Raw genomic sequence first — 25,239 nt, forward strand, 5'->3', positions numbered from 1 at the left:
AAATCTATCTTTCAATGTGATATAATGTAGTGAGATGCAGTGTTTCTGCTATTTAGGGGAACCAGTAGCTGGAAAACCACCTGATTCCTCACTATAATTTAGTTGGCAGCTGTGTGCAGAGCTCCATGGGAGTAACATTTGTTTGGGCTAGTGATACAAGAGGGATTCAGAAAGCGAGTTCATACACAGCATGAATCCACACGCCAGAACCCTCTTGGAAGGGAGAAACCAAAACAATAAAGCTCACCATTAGCAGTGTAGTGTGACAAACAGCAACTGTCCTCAGGTAAACAACATTTGCACAATGGAAAAGGAACCAGCCAACAACTGCTTTAACTATGCACAAAGTCATTTTGTTTAGTCTTTCCTAATCTCCCAACAATGCTGGGAGGAAGGGCTGTGTATAGTGAACTGGCTTAGTAATTTGTACACAGGCTGAAAGGAAACTGATGAGAGATACAGAATGGTTTGGTTGGTTGACACACTGTCATGTTTCAGCCATGTTCTGACCCAATCCTGGGGCGGTTTGATAAAGCAGAGACTTCAAGTTTTGATCATATATACCTTAGTATCATGGGACAATGGAGATTATGTCTTATTATAATTCTGCATGACTGTGGTGAATTCACGCCTTTTTAAAAAGTTGGACACTTTTTCTCAAATAAAAACCAAACAAATCATGTGTAATGTAGCTGTTGAAAGAAAGGTTATTGCTAATAAAAATAAAATTACTGGGGCCATGTGAGCAAATATGGGAACAAATGCACACCCATATGGAAATGCAGCACTAGAGCTGAAAGCTTATGAAAACACCTGCATCTAAATTTTGACCTCAGACTTTTTTCTCCTTGTTATATTCCCTAGGCTTAGCCAAAACCTGCAAATAAACAATCCAATTAAACTGCAGGACTTCTCCAGGAATTTACTGTGTCCATCTGTTTGTGAGTCAGTCACAGGCAGAATCAAGTAAACAATAAATACATGAAGATACAAATAATAAAACTTCACTGGAGAAAAAAAAAATCACTTCTTATGACAGGACTGTGGTGTGTATTCTAAAACTGGCAATATTTTTTACATTTATTCTGGAATACAGTAAAAAAGCACTACTCAGCAGGCTTTCTGTGTTCTCTTTACAAACACTTAATAATTTATTGATAATTCCCTTTATATTTCTTCCATAGAGCAAAATTTAAGTAAATGCTCTTTATGCTATTATAATATCCTCCTAGTTTGAATGTTTGCAATGAAAAACCCATGGAGTTTAAAAGAAGATTCTTAATTTGGTCTGAAATGTGACTAGTTATTAGTATTAAAATAAACGTTTATGAGGAGAAACTGAAAGAGTTTAGGGAGAGCTTTTGGGGTTGGAATTAAAAGATTAAAGGAAGAAAATGCTACAATTATGCACGAAGTCTCTACAGCATAGATATATGATTATCTCAGTACCACTAAGGATGGTACGAGGAAAAGTTTAAACTGAAGCAAAGCGGAAAACTTGTTTCTCTATTTGTTCACATTATTAATTTAAGAGCAGTCAGAGTATCATTGCTGTTTTCTCTATGTAGCCACTTTTATCCTGCTGTTCAAACCACTCTCAGGAAGAGCTCTCTTTCTGCAGTTCACCTGCTGCCAGGCTGCTTCTTTTTCCCCATGAACGCCAGAGACATTCTTCATTTTCCAAGCAGCCCCAACTATTCATGTTACTCAAAGGAGGCTCAGAAGTATAGACAAACTGAAATATTTTATAGGGCATGAGAGCAAAGCAGCTAAAGTAGAAGGCAGTACAACTCAATATTTTGATGGTACTGAGTGTGGGAAGTGCTATTGGAAAGGGATGATCAAAATTGCATTTGGACAGATGACTTTTTGATGGGAAAAGGAAGACTGGACTTGTAAGCAATGATCAGGATTAAGAAAGTCAAAGGGCATTTTCAGGCTTTTTGGGTGATTTTGTGGGAGGGGGCTGAGAAGTTTTCTTCTCTAAGATGCTTTTAGTGGAGATATCTTCCTCTCCACATCCTCTCAGTCCTTCAGTATCACCTGTAGAAATTTCTCTTTCCTGGCACTGCAGAGATGCCACATTCCCAGTCTAGTCTTCCCGGAAGGTTCCCCAGCCATCTTATCCTCTCAAATATTCTTTCCTCAGTTTCTTCTCTTCTGCTACCACCCATGCCTCTTCAGGAAGATCTCCTCTCCTCTGAGAAATCTGTTTCCTGTATCTTATATCCAGCCACAACATTCAGACCAGGATAAAATTTGCCATCTTCAAATGTGAGATTATTGGGACACAATTATGCCATGTTGCAATTGCATCTCATTCCAGGTACTGTGAATTTTCCCAGCAACAGCTACTGTCCTGCACCTCCTGATCTCAGCTTTAGTAACAGTGGCCTCTGGATACACAAGATGAGGACTGAGTGTTCAAATTAAGAAAATATGCTCTAGAGGAAACTAAGTATGCACTGACTTGCTCCAGAATTGTGTTCAAAGAGCAGTTAACCAATTTGTATTGTTACATAACTAGAAGGCTGTGTTGAATGGGTCTCTAAAGGGTATTTTCTGAGCATAATCCCATGTCACAATCATGTCTGCCTTGAAAAGGAGAACAGTAAGTATTCTAACTACATTTTCAAGGAATCCTGCCCAAATGAGGTGTGGTTATGAGCTTTTCAAAGAATTAAAATGATAGAGTAATTTTCTAAAATAAATAGTAGTTCAATGGCCTTATGTAGGAATTGTTGACTGCATGAACATTGTCATGTATTATATACGAGTAAAAAAGCAATTAAAATAAGAAGACTAAGTAAAAGGCTATTTAATTTTTTTTCTTTATATCACTATGGACTTAAAGTGAAGCAAAAGAAATTTAGGAAAATATTTCCCAATGGAACTGTATTTAGGTGCTGCAATATTTACTTGGGGAGACTAGAATATCTCCATCACTAGAAGTATTTAGCCAATATTTCCCCTTGTTGGCCAAGGAAAGAACAAGATAATCTCTCAACACCCCTTCCAGTTCTAATGTCCACAATAATACGATCACTGCATTAGAAGTAAGCAAAACTTGCTGCTACTTACAAAATGCATCTCTATTTCATAAAGCAGCACAGCTCAGGAGCAGCAGTTTTTAATTTAAATGCTCGTTTCATATTCTTGTCAGAAATTCAAAGTCAAGACTAATATAATGCAGCCTGGAGAAACATTATCCTCCACAATCCAGCATAATGTCAATGGTTCATTTATCTGAATGTCAATATAATGTCCTTAATTAAAACAACTCAAATTTCAATAGTTACTCTTTTTTTTTTTTTTTAATAATAATAAAAAAAATGCATTCTGTTTTAAGTTAGTAGTTTCCATAAGCAAATTTCAGGCATGATTTACCAGACAGTGTGGTTCAGGGACCATTCCCAAAGGGTTTATGCAGCTCTCTGGATTGGAGTTTGAGATGGATTTTTAGACATGAGCCATTCCATGCCAGCAGATCTCAGTGCCTAGTAAATGAAAATGGCCTATTATTGCTCTTTGTATAAATGTCACCTCTATCTTGACATAATCATAGACCTGGGTTCCAGATGATGCCTGAAAGTGTAAATATAAAAAAATCAACATTGAAAAAACCAAAATATACAATGCAAAAAATAGTTACATGTTTAGTTTCACTACAACAGAAAGTACAATAATCTCCAAGTAATATGTCTCATCATTTCTCCTACTGTAGTTCAAAATAAATTCTTCACAGGTTTTTATTTTTAAAATCCCATAAATTCCACTCTAAGGAAACACTGCTGTCATGAAAAGATTATGAACAGACACTCACAAGCAAACTTCCTAAATTTGCCTTCAGATTGGAATGTTTTGGTCATCCATATATACCAGCTTTAAAGAACATTATTCAGCATCTTACTTAACAGCTATTTTTAGAAAGACATGTCAACATAGATGTATTATACATATACATTGTACATATACATTGTACATATACATATACGTATACGTATACATATACATATACATATACATATACATATACATATACATATACATATACATATACATATACATATACATATACATATACATTCAACCCTTTTAAAGTGTTTCCCCATTAGATGTGGGGAAATGCATTTCAATACAGGCTCATGAAGGAAATGTCCATCCTCACAAGCTGGCTAAATATACCGTGGTCTTTAGGAATATTACACACGGCAGCTGGTGGAGCCAGGACTCGTCTGAAAATCTACTGCAATGAGCTACAGACAGCAATTATCCACAATATAAGAGAGCATTCTTGAAGAACTCAGGCTGTGAAAAGTATCTTCCTCAGGGGAACAACCTACAGATTGAAAGCTGCATTCCATATAACGTTACTGTTCTCCACTTCGTAACACAAGAAAAAGAAAAAATAAAATAAGAGGGCTATTTCATGTCATCAAAAGGCAGTGAAGTGCTATTTAATAGCATTGAAAGGTAATAGGTTTGAATCTGGGGAATGGAAATGCTCTCTCATAGTTTGCAATTGCCCAATCAGACAGGAGCTGCCGTGGCAAGCCTACCATATTCAAGAGGGAAAGTGACAATTCAAATAATCTTAAAAGTTGTTGTTATACTCTATTAACTACAAAAAATGTATGAAACCACCTGCCTTGATGTTTGCATATATCTATTTCTAGTCAAGCTCAAGGTAAAGCTTAAGGCTGCAGTGCAGATTACCTCATGTCTAGGTAATGTCTGGTACTTATATTTTCTTCTGTAAATTCCTGGCCTCCATCATGATGTTGGGCCAAACAGATGTTTCTCCAATCCAGAGTGGACAAGATTGATTTATTGTCAGGAAGCATATTTATAACTCCTGTCACAAATGAAGCAGTCAATACATACTAATAGGACAAAGAATGTTGTGACATAGGAAGAAAATCTTCTAAATATGTTGTATATATATAACTCACATATACATAATTATTATGTTAGACATTTCAGTATAAATTCTGACTTGCACCCTGATATACTTAATATTTTTTCAATTAAATAAGCTCTCTTCCTATAATCAATTTTGAAATAGAGGAAAATCTTCCGAGTATGTAACAAAAGCCTATGCCTCCCTAGGACATACATCATAGGTTTTGTTGGCTGTAGACAAGACTATCCATGGAAATGCCAATATTATATTAACCTTCCATAGTCAGCTTTGATTACCATTACCAAGCATCTTGCAAACTCTCCTAAAATGTCACTGTGTAGCTTTGGAGAAGAATAAAATCTTCTTGTGATTCCTCCTCTCACAGTGTATGAAAAGCTCCCAATTGCTAACAGAATGAAGCGAAAGGATTATTTCACCATTACCTAGAAGTGAAATATTTATTCCAAGGATTTTGCTGTGATGAAAGTTTGTGGTTTAAATGATTGGAAAACAAAAGGCCATTACTCACTTGCACATGACAAAACAAGATGTTATGGCTGGCTGCCTTCTCAGTGAGCCCCAAAGGTTACATTGGACTAGAAGTGCATGGAAGAGACAGCAGAAAAGGTGGGGGGATGTGTCTTAAGTAGACCAAAGCTTCATTCACTGATATATTGGAAATGACTCCATTGGTGCCCTATAGATAAATGGAAAGATGTTGACAGGAATTTACCTTGGAAGGCTTTTTTTTGCATCTGCAGCCGAAACACACAACTGCACGATGCAGATTACCATGAGGTGGAGTCCAGTCTCCTGATAAAGAAACAGGCAAACATGATAAATTCACTTCTCATCCAGTGGGCACAGTCAGAACTTGACTTAACATGCAAGGGACAATGTCTTACAGGTTAGAGGGAAGTCTGGCTGACCTGCTTCTCTTGGAAACCTGAAATGCTAATCAGCGAGACTAACAGCTATACTTTGACTTCAGCTCCTCCTCCTGCACCCTGGCTCCTCTGGCCTCCTCATCCATCGTGCTTCCTTATAGATATATAAGTGATTCCAGAATAGAATTACCTTGTTCCCAAAACTCCAGTCCCTTTGGTTACCCTTCCTGGAAAGTATCATTGTTGACATGAAATACTTCTCTGGTTTGTTCACAGGTTTTCTCACTAAAGAACCAGTTGAATCACACCAAACTGGGGCCAAGCTAGCAGGGAAAAGACAATCACTGAAATAGAACCTTAGATGAATGCAGAAACAAGGTAGTTTGATTACACAGTTGAAGCCTCAGACGTAGGAATTTACTTAACCAATATCTTTTCTTTACTAAGTCTTGCATGCAGTTTAGCCACAAGGCCTGCAGTAAGCTCGCATTTCCCACTTCCTAAATTTAAATTTTGGTGTGTAATTCCTATTAACCTGATTATGCATTAATAAAACTGAAAGAGGTCAGAGGAAATTTGGTTTGATTATCCCATTGTTCCAAAATGGCTTTCAGCGAGTCCTCAGTAGATCCCAGTACCTTGTTAGGACATGTTGGAATTTATTATAGATTTATAAACTTGAGATTATTTTAAGAGAGGGTGAAATAATGTAGACTGATAGAATGAAAAAGAGAAAAGAAGACCAGCAGTGGCTGCCACAGTCGAAGGTAAAGCAGACTCTTAGAAGAACCACAAACAGTATTCTACGCTCTTTTTTCTCTTATGTTTTTAAATGCTCCCTCCCTGCTCCCCCTGTCCCTTTTGCTCTCCACAAAACAGGATGTAGAAAAAGACAGTTCAGAGAAACCTGTTGTTTAAGAATATGTATCCTTTGGATAGAAGGGAAAGAATATGCAAAAGCCCTCAATTATTTATACCTTTGCAAAATCTGATGTGAGTGTACTGCCACATTTTTTTAAATTATAATCTCCTTTACAAGACAATTCCTTTAATTGAAATACACATCAAAATAGTTTTTTATAAGAAGGGATCATAAAAATAAATATAATTTGTAGATATTTTATAAATATTCAGAAACTGAAAAAAATCATTCAAATATAATGCACAGCATTTAAATAAAAACACCTTAAAAACTACTTGTGCTATCATAAAATAAGCTCAGTGTGTATACCTGAGAATACCAAAGGGCATAATTCATCAAAGGCAAATAATCTCCTCTTGTGTTATAAACACAAATCAAGGGAGTATAAAACCTATATAATGTCACAGTTTTATATTGAAACATAAATGTTAGCACCAGGATAGGTTTTACTTTTAAGATATAGATCTGTATTTCATTGCCCCTGGGTGAGCCCATTACATGCCAGGTCGACTCTGGTTTGGTTTGCGAAGGATTTCAGCAAGCAGCTTTCCAACTGTATGAGGGTAATGATGTGTGTAGCTTGCTCCAGCATGAAATCTTTCAATAGTAGAAATTTCCTGGGTTGATAAAGACAGCAGCCCTCCCCAGGAATATTGTGTGCTTGCTCAGACTGCATAGCTTCCACCAGTAGAAAAATTTTCACAAAATATAAAATTCTAGATGCTATGATGTGAGCTGCAGTTTGGGACAGGATGAAAGTGCTTTAACCCATACTGATTGAATTCAGGGATCCAAACTGAATCTCCTCTTTAGGATTTGAATTTTAAAAAGTATTAGCTTGATATAAGTCAAATATAATATTATATTTGCAACTGTATAGCATATAGTAACATAGACAAATAAGGAATGTGAAATAGCAATATCTACTTTAAGTAGATTTGGATTCTGAAGTATTAAAGTTGACTTTCACTCTCTTTAGAAGAGATCAAAAATGCAGCAATAGCACAAAATTATTTATTAACTATCCTGAGCATCTGACAATGTTCATGTGTCACAAAGATTAGGACCTCTTTAGGTTTTAATAATTTACAATGCTGAAAGACCACTACGCAGTCTTTTTCTTCTAGGAAAAGTACCTAGCTGGAAGATGAATCGTCTAATTTGTCCTACATGAAGTTTCCCTTCTGGGCTTATGCAGACATCAACTTGGCATATAGCTTCCTCTCCCACAGGTTGTCAGGGTAGAAGGAAGGACAGGAAAAAAGACATGAGATGAGAAGCATTCAACTTTGCTCCATCTGAAATAAATGGGACATTGAAAATCCTGACCCAAAGTGATCTGTAATATGCATAAGAGTCAAATAAATATTCTCATACTTATAAAAAAAAATAAAAATAAGCCTTTCCCACATTTGTTATTGTTTCATGATTTTTTGTTTCATGAATCATGATGGGGAAGGGAAACAGCAAAAACAAAGGCAATGGCAGGCAGAAAAAAAAGGGAAAGGATTCGGGGAAGAGAAGTATGTCCTTCTGTGGCCAGTAGTTCTTTCAAGTAGTTTGTTTCTGAGAGGGGTGTAGGGCAGAGCCTGTTCTGGTAAAGGCCAAGGAAACTAATCCAGGTGATGAAGATAGGAGACTTTGCTGCCCTTGTGAGTGTGCCTTGCTTCCAAGGATGTTTAGACCCACCTTGGGGGAAGCCAGGGCTGTCCCCTTGCAAGAGGGCTCTGAAAAATGTAGGGAAAAGGCTTTTGGAGCAAGAAGCCTTTACCTTCACCAGGGTCAGCCTCAGCAAACTTCAGCATGCCAGGAAGAGCTAAGCTTGCTTGGCTGCAGCTGACAAAGGCTGCAAAAAGGATGGTGGTGACAAGTTACAGTGAATCTTCCCCTATAAATTTAATCCTCTGTAATGGACACTGCTGGAACACTCTCATTTATAGCCTCTTGGGCAACAGTAGCTGAAAACAGATAAGGAGCAAAAGGTGTTAACAGTTCTGAAAAGGAGTAGGCTGGGAAAACAAATGCCCAGCAGGTAGGAAAACAAATCTGTATTGATGCTCAATAGTCATCTGCTGAGAATGAATGCAGCATTCTAGAATTAGCAAAATAATCAAACAATGTTGAAGGGTAGCAGAGGGACATCCAAGTCTGTGTGATTCACTTCCTACCAAATCAATCCATTTGGTTTAAATTTAAGCATTTTCCCAGCCATCACAGTTTCAGAGTATTTCAGAGTTGGAGGCTCTTATGTAACCAGCACAATGCAGTATAGAAATGCATTGTGATGTTCTTTGTTTTTAATGGCAAAATTCGTAAGTTTTCATAGATTCTTTAAGAATCAAGATTTTTCCAGGATAACACCCCTGCTCTGTACACCCTTAAAAGGGGAAGAAGGGGATGCTTTCCATCATTAATACTAACATTTTGAAGTCCAAAGGGAAAATAAAGAATTACTGTAAGATAAAGCAAACACAATGTGGAGAAAGCCTGTTGCTACTTTCCAAATCGAGTGGGAAACACCTCAAAAATTTTAATTTTTTGCTTTTAAACACCGCTGTCCAGTGTTGCTTACCCTCTCTATTAAGAGTTATTCACATATCTGGTCTGAAGATATTTTCTACCATTTGGCTCTCGTTAATTGATTCTTTGTTAGACATAATTAAAACTTATTATTAAAAGTTTACAAGGTAAATACTAGAAGGATAATCGTGCAAGCCTCCAACCTGCTTGTCAGTTGAGTTTCCTTAGGTTTTCTAACTAGCATGTCTTTTCTGGGCATCAAATGATTCCTAAACACTGTTCCAAAGCCCATCACACTTCAGGAAAACATATAGAGGTTCTAACAAACCAGTACTACAGAGGCAGGTGAACATTTCTACAGAGTTGAATAATCTTTTCTTTCCTAATTGAGTTGTCTCTACTTTTGTGTCTGAATACTACAATCATCATCTGGAATATCACTTTGCCCTGTCAGAATGTGGTCTCTACCAAACAGAAAGTCTAGTTTTAAGAACCACTTCTTTACCAGTGAAGGACCACAATATCATAAAAATTACACTCTATTCCAGAGAGTTCATATTTCTCTCCATTAAAATTAGAGACAGCAGATCATAAGAATTTCTTCTTGTTATGGTTATTATTTTGTTCCATTTTTCCATTTTCTGGTTTTTTTTCATATTAATTTAAATGTAAAATATCAGCTGCCCATAATATAAATGTATAAAGTGTACCATACTAAGTGATATTACAGTGGTATCACATATACTCTAATGACATAATTATTGTAGGGTACTATTTATAGGTAATGTCTGAATATATCAAATTATTTAATTACCAGGAAAACAAGACAATTTATTTTTACTAGTAAACAAAAATTTAAACCTGTAATTTTCAGTGGAAGCATATTTTAACCTGTTCTGTGGACTGTTAAGGCTTTACCAACAGAATCTAAATAATTACATGAGTTAACAGAAACTTTGTGATTTCTTAAACATTGTTTTTCTAAGATGAGAATATAAGCCTGGATGGATGACAGAATTGCTGTATGTGCATACTGCTTTAGCTGAAAATTTCAAAGAATGGTTGTTGCAAACACAGAACATAACTGACCCAGCAATTTTGCTCTCTGTGTTAGTGGAGGGTGAGATTTTCATAACACAGTAGAGTAAGTACAGAGGTTCTGGTGGATCTATGCCAGCTTCATATTGCATCCTTCACTTTAGTCTTACTCATGGGCAAAGCTAGGAAATTGTCTCTGTATGGGGAAGTAAATTGTTGCTTGCTCTGAAGAGCCAGAGTTCTACCTGCTGGCAATTTTATCAGGATATTAGAAAACTCAAACCACACTGTTGGATAGGAGATAGTGTACCATTATTCTATGCATCTTTGCTAAGGACTGTCTGAGAGCAAGCAGAAAATATGCCAACTGAGCCAGTGCACCTGTTTTCAGGTTTATTACATTTAGCACAGGGGAAAGCTAGAGAAAATTCATAATAAAACAAGCTCAAGCTTTATCTTTTAATGGGCTTTGCTGAAGCGAGGGCTAAACACAACTCCCTAGTCTTTTCTCGTGGGTAATGAAAGCTCAGGTCAGATGACACGGAGGAGAATAAAGGGCAATGAAAACTCATATTAAGATGACAAAGGCAAAGCCAATGCAAAATATTTAGTTAATTAATTATGGCATTATAAACTTGAAAAGAGCCTTACAGTTTGGCTCTCTAATAGAGCTGATGAGCAGGTCATACCTATTCTGCACAATATCCTTAGACTGGAATAAGAACTTTTGAGTATGTTGTTAATTTCCTTTAAAAATGACTTTTTACTTTTCACCTGAGCTAAAGCAAAATCCTTTATTTAAATGAAAGATCATTTAGTTTGGCTTTCATGACCTCAATTCACTGTCCTGTACTTTCAAACAGATGAATCATCTAATGAATCCATCCATAAATATAATTGCATTTGTTTCATCTTAACAAATCATGGTTTCAGAGTTGTAATTTTGCTAAAGATTTTTGTAAATAAAATATTTAACAGTAATATTTTTAAAGCTATTTATACAAATATTTTTATTTTCAAAGCAAATTCTGAAACAAATTCACATTTTCTAGTAATCATTTCCATGAGCTGTGAATCCACATTTTTCAAGAGGAATTTGGAATTCAAAGATTTCAGGGGGTGTTTGGGTTATAAAGAGAGTGAGGTACAAGAAAGTGTTTGAAATTTCTATGCTTTTGTTATTTCATTGGTTTATCTCTAGAATACAGCCATACAACAGCAAGCAGCTTTTTTCCAATTTTTGCAGTAAGTTTTCCTTATTTTCAACATAGGTAAAACCTTCTAAAGAAGGTCATCTGTCACCCAACTGGACATAAAATTCAAGATTTCAGGTGAGATTACCCATGGACCAAATACCGAAAGAGGAATCTGAGGAAGTCTGAAGCTAAAACACATTACAGCATTGAGCAAGGACTAGGAGGGGATGAGAGGGGAGAGAGGGGCAAGCTGCCACTGAGCTGTGCAGAGGCAGAGGAGGAAAAAGCACACTTACTCAGCTTAGGAGATCTCCAGTACTCTACAGATACTCTGACCTCTTAATGTAGGAGTTGCTTGGCACACAGGCTTGTTTTGGGCCTGGAAGAAACTAAAAGACAGCTCACCTCACTCTAGCAAACTTGGCACTTGTCCTTGTTTCTCTCTGCACTACCTCCCTCTCCATCAGCCATTTGGTTGATTTTGGTTTTAAATACACACAAATACCAGAAATTTGTGCAGAATTCAAACTGCTATTAAAGAAAAGTCATCCATTGTACACCTAAAAGGAGTCATCTGTTCTTCCAGTCTGACACCCAGTTTCTGTTTTCAGCAACATTCAATACTCAGAGCTCTACTTATTTATATACATGATATAAGAGAGAACTTTGTTTAGTTGACGTCTTGCCCACTATTTTTAGCCTTAGGATAATTGAAATTAACTGTATTTACTGTTCTTTGAAATACTCACACATATCAAATCTCCCACAGAAAATCATACAAAATTAAAGGCTGACAATTCAATTGCCCTTAACCTCTTAGTGGTTCTGCATATGAATAATAACTTGTCTTTGTCCACCTCTCCAAAAAACAAAGAATTGTAGATGAACAGTGCATTTACATAAGCTCCTTCTAAAGTATATTCTTACTGAGAAACTCCATATGGTGGAAAACAAAACAAGTACAATGAAAACCAGTGTTATGCAATAGCTATTAAAAATCAGATGAGTCACCACAGAGAAAAGTTGTCAGGCCTGAAAGAAGGCAAAAAACCAGCTAGCTTCACTAGAGCAAACTCCTGACATCTGAACGAATGTTTGTTATTTTGGAAAGCTATTCTTAATCATGGACTTTGCATTTGCCAAATCAACATTATAAAGACAGATCAAATTTCACTTCAATATACTTTTCCAGTATTTTTAGGGAGACAATTTCATATGCAGAGTTCCATTTTAATGTTGACACAGTAAGAACATAAGGAGAAATGTGTATTTAGATATTAAATATAATGTTCACTGGGAAAGGCCAGATGAACAGGGTTACTGTCTTCAGGATCAGTCTTGTGGGGTATGTTAATTCTCGGAAATCAAATTACTACTGGACTAAAGGAATTTTTCTGCTGGAGTTAGTATAAATGAGCAGTTGCTATAATGGAGTCTGATTTATACCAAAGCTAGGCCTTGTGTCTAAAACTGGATTGAAAACATTCATATAATTTTACAGTCAGATTTTTTTTTCTCAAGAAAGGTTCATCTCTTTCTGGAATTTGGAATAGTTTATCTCTAGCTTAACCTTAAGGAGGCCCTGAGGTGGAAACATTAAGGACCTCCTTTGGGGAGTGTAAGGCATTGTTCATCTGCTTTTCCCAAGACCTCCAGGGTAGGAAAATGAAACAGGGCAGGGAGAAACAAGAGGACAAACAAACACTTTGTGTTGGTTAAACTGCAGGATGAAGAAGAGATACAATATCCAGCCTTCCCTACTAAAGGAATTGTTTTAGATTCAAAATACTGAGTTTCTAAAAACTGTGTCAATAGTAATATATTGTACATAGTGCATAAATTGCACACCACACTTACTTCTGCTTCTGCTAACTTTCTTGGAATTTGTAAGGAGGCAGCAAAATACACATATGTGACTCAGTGCTTACCTACATATGAAAATGAAGAATAGTGCTGAATATCCATATGAAGAGCTGTTCTGGGAAAGCAATTGTTGTTCCTGTCAATTTCTCCAGGCAAATAAAATCTTTTGACTCTTAATATTGATTTTGAACAGCAGCCAGTGAGACTGCTATGAGAACAAGACAGTCAAATGACAAATTAGGCTTTCTGCCCCATCCCCATAGAAGCAAAATTTAAATGTCAAATACACGTCAAAAGGGTGCAGGTGTACAGCTGCATTTTCTGCATCAGAAAGAGGAATATAAGTGTGTCAGAAATGGTCAGAAGCAGTTTATTCATGATGTCCCAGATCCAGCACTCTCTCAGGTCTTGATCAATCTGGAAGCACAATACCAAATAAGAGGTCATCGTGCCCTTTTATCCTTTGAACAAGACAGTAAAATGGAAACTGTTACTAAAAGCCTTAAATTATAAAATATATCCTTGAAAACACACTTACTGTAACTAATAGTCACCAAGGACTTTGTCAGTCTTTAAATTGCATGATTTTCATTTCTTCTGCCACTCGTCATTACCCTTTGTCACCTTATTTGTTCTAGCCAATTTAATTCATTGATGCTGGCTGCAAAGGCTATAAAACTCGATGTGATTCTTGGTGAGTTTGAGTCAGCCTCATACATAAGTAAGTGTAGACCAACAGATTGTCAGAGATGCAAGCTGCTCTGTCCTTTTGAAGCTGTTAGACATGAATTGGAAAAGAAAGCTGCCAGAAGACTTTAAAAAATAACCTCAGTATGGACTTTTACCCCTTGAAATGCAAGAAAGCACGTTTATGACTTCTTTAATTTCTATTAAAAATTAATTAAAAGGCTGTGATAAAAAAATAAAAGTTAATTCTAAAGAGTATAAACTTTTCAGTTCATTGAATATCCTCTTAAGATGGGAGCAGATCAGAACTTCTAGTCTGAGGACTTCTAGTCAAGAACTTGCTATTATCTTAATATCTCTGTTGCAGCACTCACTAAACACCTGATATATCTACAGTAGCCCCACTATAAACCTGAAAACTGCTGAAACTACTCTATTTTCAAGATTTCCATAGGTATCTGAACCTCAGCCAAGGAACATCGCTTAGATGAATCTTGCTAAATTCTCAAGCAGACTGAGAACTGATTTCAAGTGAGCTCTGAACCAAACGTCTTTGTACTTGAACTTCAGAGTTTCAAAACAAAGCGGCTAAAATGCTCAAAAAGTTCCATAAAGTAGAAGTGCAGCTCTCCATCTCCGAGACTGCCTTTGGGCAGGAGTAGGAGGCACTGCTACCCCTCATCTCCTGCAGAGAGTGAATCAGTTGCCTCACTTGTGAGTGGAACCTGAGAGCTCAAGGCAAAGCACCAGGAAGCACAAATCCCTCTTTCATCTAAAGTGAGAGAAAGTGTCTATATTAATTCCCCAGTCAAATCACACATCTGAGTCTTTCAGAGTTGCATTGTTAGCCTCATAGAGATAATTCTGTTATGGTGAGATTGATGGATCACTTATTCCAAGTAACTTTATTATAAGATAGTGACTGATCAATCATAAAAACAGAAAGAAACTGCTAAGCGTATGTACTGGGATATCTTCATTTGCTGCAAATAAATATTTAGACCCAGAAGTAGTCAAAGGAGGAATAAGGAAGGAACATATGAAAAAGCACCTTCTGAAGAGAAATAGGTCGAAGGCCAAACAATTTCCTAATTTAGTCTAACTCTGATAAGACACTGGAAAGTGATTCATTCAGCCAAAAGAGAGCAATCTACACTATGCCAAAGCACTGATTTTCTCCTAAACTTTGCAGACAAAATCTCCGGCTTAACTCAGCTGAGTGAAATATAGCACAGTAACAAGACAAAGAGTCATGACTGGAGTCTACCAGGTTCTGACTTGTGAATGGCAAATTAAATTTGAATAGTTACCTCAGTATGAATTGCATTCCCAAGGTCCACACAGATCACATCCTTGTTTCTGACAGGGGGCAGTAGATAAGGTAAAGTACCTACAGAGCATTAGAAGAGGATAAGCACAACATCATACACCCCTGAATTACTCTTCTAGTTTCAAGACTTGTATCTTCAAAAGGATTACTCTTGCATTCATTTGCTCACTTATTTCATTAATCTTGCTGTCTAGTTTTAAACTCCATGAAGGAGATGCTGGTTTTTTGAGGCATGAACCACAGCCAAAAAAACACAGGACTGACAACAAACACCAGTTAAGGAGGCTGAAGCTGTTTATCCTGCAAGCCAAAGAGAAAGGGGAAAGCAGCACACATTAAAAAAAGGACTTTACTCCCTTGCCTTTTAACCTCTTCTCTTAACTTCTGGGCTTTTTTCCTCATCTTTGTGTCACCCTGAGGGACCAGAAACATTCCCAGCAGTGTCCAAAGGCCCCAGCTATCTTGCATCTTCTTAGGAACCAGTCAACCACTACATTTCATTCAGCTCGATTATAGCAGCTGGTTATTGCAAGGCTGCTAAGTGAGGTTTAAGGATTTTTGCTTGTTTAATTCTACAGAATACTGAGAGAAGATGTGCTAACAATCACTAAACATGCAATGAGGTACTACAGAGAAATAATGTATATTTTGTCTCTGTGTTGAATAAGGAATAGAAATATTGAGTCTCATTTTCAGCATTTCCCAGTGGCAGTGAAATCTCTGAAGTACAATGTCTTGGGAAGCTGTGGAGTCCATATTATTCAGCGTCTTTAAGAATATCTTTAAGACATTCTAGAATCTAAAAATGTCTTTAAGACATTTTAATAAGTAATCCAGATACAGCTGATCCTGAGTTAGGACATGGGTTTGGACTAGCTGACTTCTTGAAGTCTGGTGAGTTTTGTGATTTGGTGGTCTTCTGCCATGGCAGTCACACCCCAACCTTTGATTTTGTTCAAAACCTTTCTGAAATATGATTTAAAAAATAAGTTGCTCTTGTGTGGTATCACAAAGAAGCCAGAATATTTCCTCTGTCTCATCCTTCTGCAGTTTCATGATCTGCTACTTGGATATGTAAATTTTTCTTGTTCTATATATAAATGTGAGAAGAAGAATCAAACTATAGTCCAAAACAAATTGCAGGCTCTTTTTCTTCTGCATGTTTCTTCTTCTATATATGAGGCCTGGAGCACTTTTTTCTATCTCCTTTGCTCTCATGTACTGAACTCTGAGTCTCTGGAACAGAACATACATTTTGCACCACTGGGTTTCCTTCTCTCCCATCCACTTAAAAGGTTTTGAGAGCCATGAATTATTTATTAATTCTTCACCAAAGGAAAAGCCATTTACATTACCTTCACAAATGTGACCAGCAAAAAAGAGCAAAACTATACTGTTTAAATAGTTGTTTATTTAGATCATAACTAACTTATATTGTTTGTTTTCAGACATGTATTGAAATGAAAACAAGCTATAATAATAATAATCACTCTTAAACCATTGGTTAAGGAATTCCTCTCTAACAGACACATAAGTTGAATGTGCTGATGGTCTTAAAAGCCTGAAGTCACTTCTGTCTCATTTGTGTGTTCTGTTTTGCAGCTGGACAGAAGCCAGCTATAAATATCTTGGCTCACACATGAAAGACAACTTCCAGTCTCCCTATCTGTAGGGCCATTACTTTTGATTTATGAGTACTAGTGCAACTACTATCATTCCATCAGACTACAAGCAAGTCTGAAAAGCTGCATGAATCAGTATAACAATGAAAGGCAATCCTGAAATTGCAAAATTAATGATTTCCTGTTTCCTACTTATTAGGCTGAGAATTGAAAAGTGTCATTCCTCTGCTGAAGAACAAATAGCACTACTACATACATACACACTGCATACACTAAAAACAAGTAGCACTATTACATACATACAAACACACTGCAGTTAGTTTTCTTAGATGACCCAAGCACTAAAAATTTGTTTAAATTAATTTTAAAAAACACAAATAACATCAACTGTTCAACGAAAAAAAAAAATCAAGATAGTTCATTAATTTCAAATGACAGGAGAATGGACTGGACAATCAATGGCTGTTATTCACAGTGAATTCCAATGCCTGCAACATGTAACTTGAAGCATCAAGGTTTGTGGCACCAAAAAGAAAAAAGATATTGTGATGCTGGAGCAACATTTGAGATATCAACAATTTGTATACCAAATCACTAAACATAACTTTCAGCATACTGGTTTCTTTGGCTGCACAGCTTCTATCATCTTCACTCTGAGAGAAGTAAATGATCACTGAAAAGGAAATACTGAGGCATACTATTGACATCAGAAGGCTAATTAATGGTAACCTATTCATTACTTTGATTTGCCTATGGGACCAGAAGAATTTTTGCTGCTCAGCAGTGCAAAGAGAGTAATTCTACACTATGAGCTGGCAAAAAAAAAAAAAAAAAAAGACAAACTGAAAATCATTATATTGTTCAGAGGACCCTATGCCACAATAACTGCTTTCTTCTCTTTGGAGATGCAGGCAGTGCAATGAGACAGCATCACGTTCACTGGCGTGGTGACTGGGGAATCTCTGCAGGGATCCTTGTTCATCCCATCTGTGAGCGGATATATGGCTATGGATCCAAAGGCTGCACAGAGTGGTTACTGTAAATACCTCTTCCTGAGCACCAAAGTCAGCTTTATTTATAACTGCAACACTGTAAAATACTGATAACTTGACAGGGTCTAGGATGGGGAGAGGGTAAGTCCAGAGGGTTATTCAGCATCACAAATTCTTTGTTCCAGGGCTTTTATGAAAGCAATCAGTTTGGCATTATGTCTCTTTGAGACATTTGAGTCAAATGTAAAGTCACTGGTATCTCTGTGTAAACATGTGTTTTAAGATAAGGATAGGGCTCTGTTCAAATGCCAGTTTCACCTGAACTTAAATAAATAAAAATCATACCAAACACCTACATGAGATATGTCTGGTCTCACTGGCTATTTTAGAGAGAGAAACATTTTTGGATCAGTCAGGAATGTACAAATGTGTTATCTAAGCATTTCTGCAATTTCCTGGGCTGCTGTGATTTAAATACAAGCATGCAAGTCAGAGCGAAGCCAGAGAAAACTTGGTGTTGACTTTAGCCCATCATATACTGCACAAACCTGACTTTTAATAGCTAAATGCTATCCACTGCAAGTATTACTTTATTAAACAGAAACTAGCAGCATGTCACTAATGTCTACCACATAAATGAGCTGGTCACATGCTCTGAAGGGTGTGTGGCAACCTCACCAGCTCATCACACAAGTGTAATGTCACATACATTTGCAGTCAAGCAGAGAAAAGATGCATGGACACAGGAGTCTGCATTCCTGCTTCCAAAAGCAAAGGTGAACTGCAAATTTAAACTCTGCTGTGTACAAATACCATAATCAAAGCTAAATAATAGCTGCTTCCACCTTAAGGTTGCACTAGTTTCAATCCTTATGGCAGAAAGTTATTTTAATTTCAAATTAATTTTCAACATTATGAAGTTGAAGATATGTGAAGCTACATATACATGTGTGTGTGCGCGTGTGTGTGTGTATACACATGCACGTATGTATACACACAGATATTCTACAGTTTAAAACCTCAGTGTTCTCATCATGGGGATTTAAAATTTATTTTTTGAAGAGTGATTCATTTCACTATAAAAATAACAATTGCCAGAAATAACATATTTTAACTAAGTCTCTTGAAATAGCAGCTTCTTATGAAGGAAACTAAAGGTTAGTTTTAGCCAGTATAATCATTATATTTCAGTCTTCTAGACAGTAACTAGAGCACTGTCTTATATAATGGAATATTTCTGACAGATCCAGGAGAGATAATGGTACTAGAAGTCAGATAATATCAGAGTCATTTATTCAACATTATTTCATTCATCTTCCACCCCATCACTACAAATAGAGTGAGAAAATGTCTGTGCTATGCAAAGATTTCTAAAACAAGAAAATTTGTTTACGGTATCTCCATTACGTGTGCAAAAATAAATCTCCTTGATTTATCATTTCAGCAATTTACCATGAGCGACATGTCAAAATCTTTAAGTTCCTTTTAAAATTTGGCATCTCTTCTAGGCTACAGAAAGGAAAATGCCTGGGGACTCTGAAAGTTCAAAATCTTTTAAATAACTAAAATCATTACTTAATATTTCTTGATTGAAAGAAAAGAGCCCAGATGAAGATATCAAAAGATCATTTTTTATGGAGAAAACAAATCTATAGCGCTGAATTACATTAGCAGCAAATGTGTTTCACAACTGAATTTGGGTGGGGTTTTTCTTTCTTTGTTGTTTTTTTAGGTTTCGGCTTTTTTATTTTTTTAAGTGAGGTACTTTGCAAGTCTAATGTAGAAGATGGCACTGTACAGTATGGGCAGCACCATCATGTTTCTCAGTGCCAAGCTGCAAGGTTAGAATTACAGAAACGTTTCACTGAAACCACTGATATACAACCCTTTAAATCCATGACACTGAGCATGTTGGCACTAAATTTACACTACAATTGTATTCCTTTTCCAGACAGGATTCTCCGTATTTCTGCTCTTGAGAGAAGAGACATGTAGGAAATTTTTTAAAAAATTATGTTGCTAAAGATAGTTCCTTCTATCTGGAACCACTGGAGAGATCTCACATAGTTTGGTTTCTTATTTTAAAAATGCTCAAGTTAATTACTAGTCTGCTATAGATAATTTTCTCATGAGCATGAGCCTGCTGCCAAGAAGTGTAATGACAGTTCTGCAACAACAAAATTTAGGACTGAATGTGTGCACTGAATTATGATTAGAGCTGCTACTACTGGCTTTCATGAGACTTAAAATGCATCTACACTTTATAAATATATATTGCTGAGCCTAAGCTATGTAACAAGATGCAGACAGCAAGGTAGATGCATACTTCAAGAAAAAGAACTGAGATTCCTGCAAACAAGAGAAGCAACACTTAACACGTGGCTTTTCTTTCCTTGTCACAACTATTCCCTAGTGTTTACAAACCAGAGACTTATTTTTGTTTGGTATTTGAGTGTTCTCCACAATTCAGAAACCAAAGCTTGTCTCTTTCTTTCCTTTCAGCACCTGATCTCCAGCTTCAAACACAGTTACAGAAATGTTAAGTACTTTGGGATAGTTCTGGCTTTCCAAAACATCACCTGATCAAGAACTCTTACAGAGTTACAGAGAAAGAAACCCATGGCATCTTCTCTACTAGTCTCTTGCAGTCTCACTACTTTGGGACTCACTCAGGTAGGGGTGTAGAGATTTATTCCACCCATATTAATATATTATTTGAAGCATGTGTAAGACACTGATCATTTCCTGTTCTTTTCAGCTCAAAACTGAGAGCATTCTGATTTTTCTGTTTTGTTTTTAGCCCATGCATGGAATTATTCCTCGCTGAAACATTTTACAAATACAAAATTTTTCAAACTCTTAGGATCTAGGTAAGTGTTTATTTTACAATTGGCAGAAATTATTAAAACATTAAAACTTTGAGCTAATCGCTATCCAAATTCAGGAACTATAAATTCAAATCAGTTAGTGACTTGGAGCCTGTGTGATTAGTCCAAAAAGTATTCAGTCTTAAATGATGATATGTGGATGAGAGCAGAAAAATCTTTTGCCCAGGTAAAGTGTTACTCATTCACTGAAATTTTGTGTGGTTGTCACCAAATAATGTCAAAATCCAAATCAAATAACTGCGAAAACAAAGGCGGGCTCATATACTGGCTACATCATAGAAAGAGAAGATGCATCACCTTGACTTATCATATAAAAATTCCAATATGGGAAAAAGGTCTGTTTTCAATATTTTTATGAAAATGAGTGATAGGTTTCTGAACTTATTCGCAAAATAAGCATACATCCAGAAAGATGCATTAAAAGAAATTCAAAGGTTTCTCTAGTATAGAATACTTTCTGGTACCTAGCTGGGGGAGGCAATCTTCACAATGCAACCATCCCAGAAGCAGCAATAACTTTAATTAAATAAAGGGTGTTTAAAATTAATTAATTGACAAACCCAGAGAAACTTGAAAGTATGTGCTGAGGGCTGTCAAACTCCAAATACAGGGATGCAGACTACATAAAACATGAGCAAATTATGATTTACCAGTGCAAGGCTTACTGAAAGTTGGAACGCAAAATGCAACTGTTCCCAGGAGTCAGGATGTATGTAAACTCTAAGGATATAAAGTTCATCTACTGCTGCTGACAAAATGTTTTTTAAGATTTAATTGCAATTAATAATTGTTGTCAGAGTGGCAAACATGAACTATTTAATTAGCTTGTCTCTTTCCAATTACTTAGTTAAATGCACTGTGGTTTACTCTGTAATTAAAAAGACACTAGCAAGTATTCAACAAAAGTAAACCAATAAAATTCAATTTGTAATGAGGTTTTCTCAGTGCAAAGCTTATAACCAGCATCACATCATCAACTCTTTTTTACATTTTTTACATTTTATCGAAGTTTGCTTCCATTTCTTCCTCTGAGCTGGCTGGTACAACACCTTCACTTGGCAGATGAAAGATGTTATCTGCATTTTATGATGTTCCTGAGCCCACCAAGTCTATCCCTGCCAGCGTTGGATTTGCTGCCTGCACTTAGCTCTTGGCTTTCCCCACCTTTCTGGAAATCATCGCAGTGCAGTGCCCTATCCCTGAACCTTTTCCACCTCCAGATCCTTAGGCTTAGTCTACAGGCTAGTCTGACCCAGTACAGGCCTTTCTCCAGAAGTCAGTATGCTCCTTTATGCAATAATAAAGGCTTCTTTAAAAACAACACTTTTTTGGAAAGAAGTAAATATTAGAGGAAAAGCAGATAAAAGGTTTATGCACATCCTGCTGTTTTTGAAGATAACCTAAGTAGATCTTCTTCTGATACTTGAGGCAGTTTCTCTGTACCTGTTTGATATATCACAAGTGAAGTATATTTCTATAGAAAAATCCTTTTTATGTCTCACCAGAGGTTTTGTTTGCTGTTTTCCTCTAGTTTTGCCTTTACTCTCCCCTGTGTCTTGGCTTTTACTCTTTTTGGACAAAAAACAATCTCACAGACTGCAAAAATCATTACAGCTAAAAAGCTCTGTCATTTCTATAAAATAATTCCTACCTGTTTGCTGGTTCATTTTAAACCTTAATTTGTTTTCAGTTTTGCTAGACAACTATTCCTTGAGCTCAGTCACTGTATTTATATATGAACTTCCTTACAATCAGGCTTGTTTCCTCAAGTTGCTCTGCTGCACCTCCAGATCCAACACAGATATTTGAGTAGGTACAGTTTCTTTCTGTATATGTTTAGAGGTGTATCTCTGGTACATTCGACCCAGAGGTCAAGACTTTTGCATCAAATCACAAAAAATAATTTATCAAACCCTTCCAGAACTCTAGAGGGCCAGGTACCCAATCAGCTGTCAAAAGACCGATAGATCATTTTCCAAAACAAAATTACTATCTACAGTAGGAAGACTGTAATATGTGCTATAGCCACACTGAAATTAAAACATCATGTATTTCTTAAAGAAGCTGTAATAAGAAAACTAAGGTCAACAGTCCATACTAGAAAAAAAAAATGTAGTAAGAAAGGTAAGGTTCATTCTAGATTAATGACTCTTCTTGTTTCAGCAGCCAAAGCCCCTAAAAATTCCAATTTTTCCACATGCTTTTGCTCATTGGCAGCTAAATGTGATGGATTGATCTCGTTTCTTTCACACTCTTAAATAATAAGTTTTGACAATGTAATAACAAAATTCAAATTCAAAATTCAAATTCAATATTCAGCATTCTTACTGAAAGAAGAAATTAGGGAAACCTCATCTGGGGCACTTTGAAAGGAATCTTTTACAAAAGGGTAGAGAAGCTTGACTGCTTTGTTAAACCCCTGCAGGACCCATCATGTGGAATATTGATAACATCTAAACCCTGACAACATTAAAATAGCCCCATAAACATCTCCTGTTTGACAGACTTCCTTAGCCATGGGACCCAAGCTGCTTTGAGGTGCACTCAACTCTCCAGACACTCAAAGCTTTGTTTCTGCAAGAAACAGACAATGCCCAGACCAAAGGACAGCAAAATCAGGCATGATAGCATGATTAGAACACTAAACTGTGTGGAAGAAGCATTTATTGATCCCAAAGAATTACTTATGACCATTAGTCAACAGTTATCCTGCATAAATGAAATAAGAAGGCTTTAAAGCAAGGAATAGACCTTATCCTAACCACAGAGTTATATGGGTATGTTTCCTTTTCTTCCTTTCTAATTTCTGTTGAAATCCTTTATGTAACCTGAGAGAGCCCAAGAAACCAGGGAAAGAATGCTAATGTAACCCAGACTTCAGACCTAAGCTGCAGCACTTTAGAGAAGAGATACAATGTGGGATCACATCTTGTCTATAGCTCACCTTTTTCTTAAACACTGGGGTTGTGAATAGAACACCTGTCTTTATTAAAACTCATTCTGCTTCTGTCAAAAAATGCAATTAAATTATGATTTGTCTATTTTATTTAAAAACACTTTCTTGTTAAAGCTCAAATAACTTAATTTGTAACTGGGGCATGAATTGGACAGAAATAAATAATTAGAGCTACAGCAAACCACTACATTTCCAATCTTCTGCAGCTTAAAAGCTTGAGAAGAGTGTTGGAATTAACAGTTAAGACAAGAAAAAATATCGTCTCATTGGTGTTGCTCTCTTAATGAATCACAGAATGTCCTGGTTGGAAGGGGACTTCAAGGATCATCTGGTCCAACCTTTCTTGGCAAAATCACAATCAAGACAAGATGGCCCAGAACCCAGTTCTGCTGAATCTTGAAAGCATTCAACACTGAGGAATCCATCACTTCCCTGAGGATATTATCCCAATGGCTGATTTGTCTTACTCTGAAAAAATTTCCTTTTTTTGTCTAATTGGAATGCCCCAGGCATAAGTTGTACCCATTTCCTCTGATATTTTTCCATGTGACTCCTTGTAAAAAGGGAGTCTCCATCTCCTTTGTAGCCATCCTCTAAATACTGGAACATGGTGATAGGGTCTGCCCTAAGCCTTCTTTTCTCTAGGCTGAACAAACACAGATCTCTCAGTCTTTCCTCACATGGCAGGCTTCCCTGTCCTTTGGTCATCTTTGTGGCCTTTCTCTTGGCCCTCTCAAGCTGGTCTGCATCTTTTTGTATGGCAGGAATCAAAACTGAACATGGGATTCCATATATGACCTGACAAGAGCTGACCAAAATGTGATAATGCCTTCTTTCTCTCTGCTGTGGGGATGCCTTTGTTGATGTAACTCAGCATCCTCTTCATTTGCCACAACATCACCTTGTTCACTTGCACCAAATTCGCTGTCCACCAGGTCCTTTTTCATAGAGCTGCTCCCCAGCCAAGTAGATCCCAGTCTGTGTTGCACACCTGGACTATGTCTTCTGAGGTGCAAGACCTTACATTTGTCCTTGTTGAATTTCATAAGGTTCTTATGCATCAAGTCTTCCAGTCTAAGTCCTGCTGCAGAGTAACTATGCCTTCTGAAGTATCCACTTCCATAGTCAGTTTGGTGGCAAACTTCGTCAGAGTAGACTTGATCGTATCACCCAGATCACGTATGAAGATATTAAATGAAATTGTGCCCAATATTAATCCCACACTTTTGACAGGCTGCCAGTTGCAAAAGGAAGTGTTTGCTGTTCCCCTCTGGGTGCCACCTGTCAGCCAGCTCCCCACCCACTGCACAGACCATAGGTCTGGACCATCACACATCGCCGCAGGAGAAGGTTGTGGGAAAGTGTATCAAAAGCCTGAAAAAAAAAACAGGCAATGGCCACTGATCGCTCCACATCAACCAAGCAGATTACTTTG

The sequence above is a fragment of the Poecile atricapillus genome, chromosome 2 (assembly GCF_030490865.1).
Source record: "Poecile atricapillus isolate bPoeAtr1 chromosome 2, bPoeAtr1.hap1, whole genome shotgun sequence".
Classification (NCBI taxonomy): Eukaryota; Metazoa; Chordata; class Aves; order Passeriformes; family Paridae; genus Poecile; species Poecile atricapillus.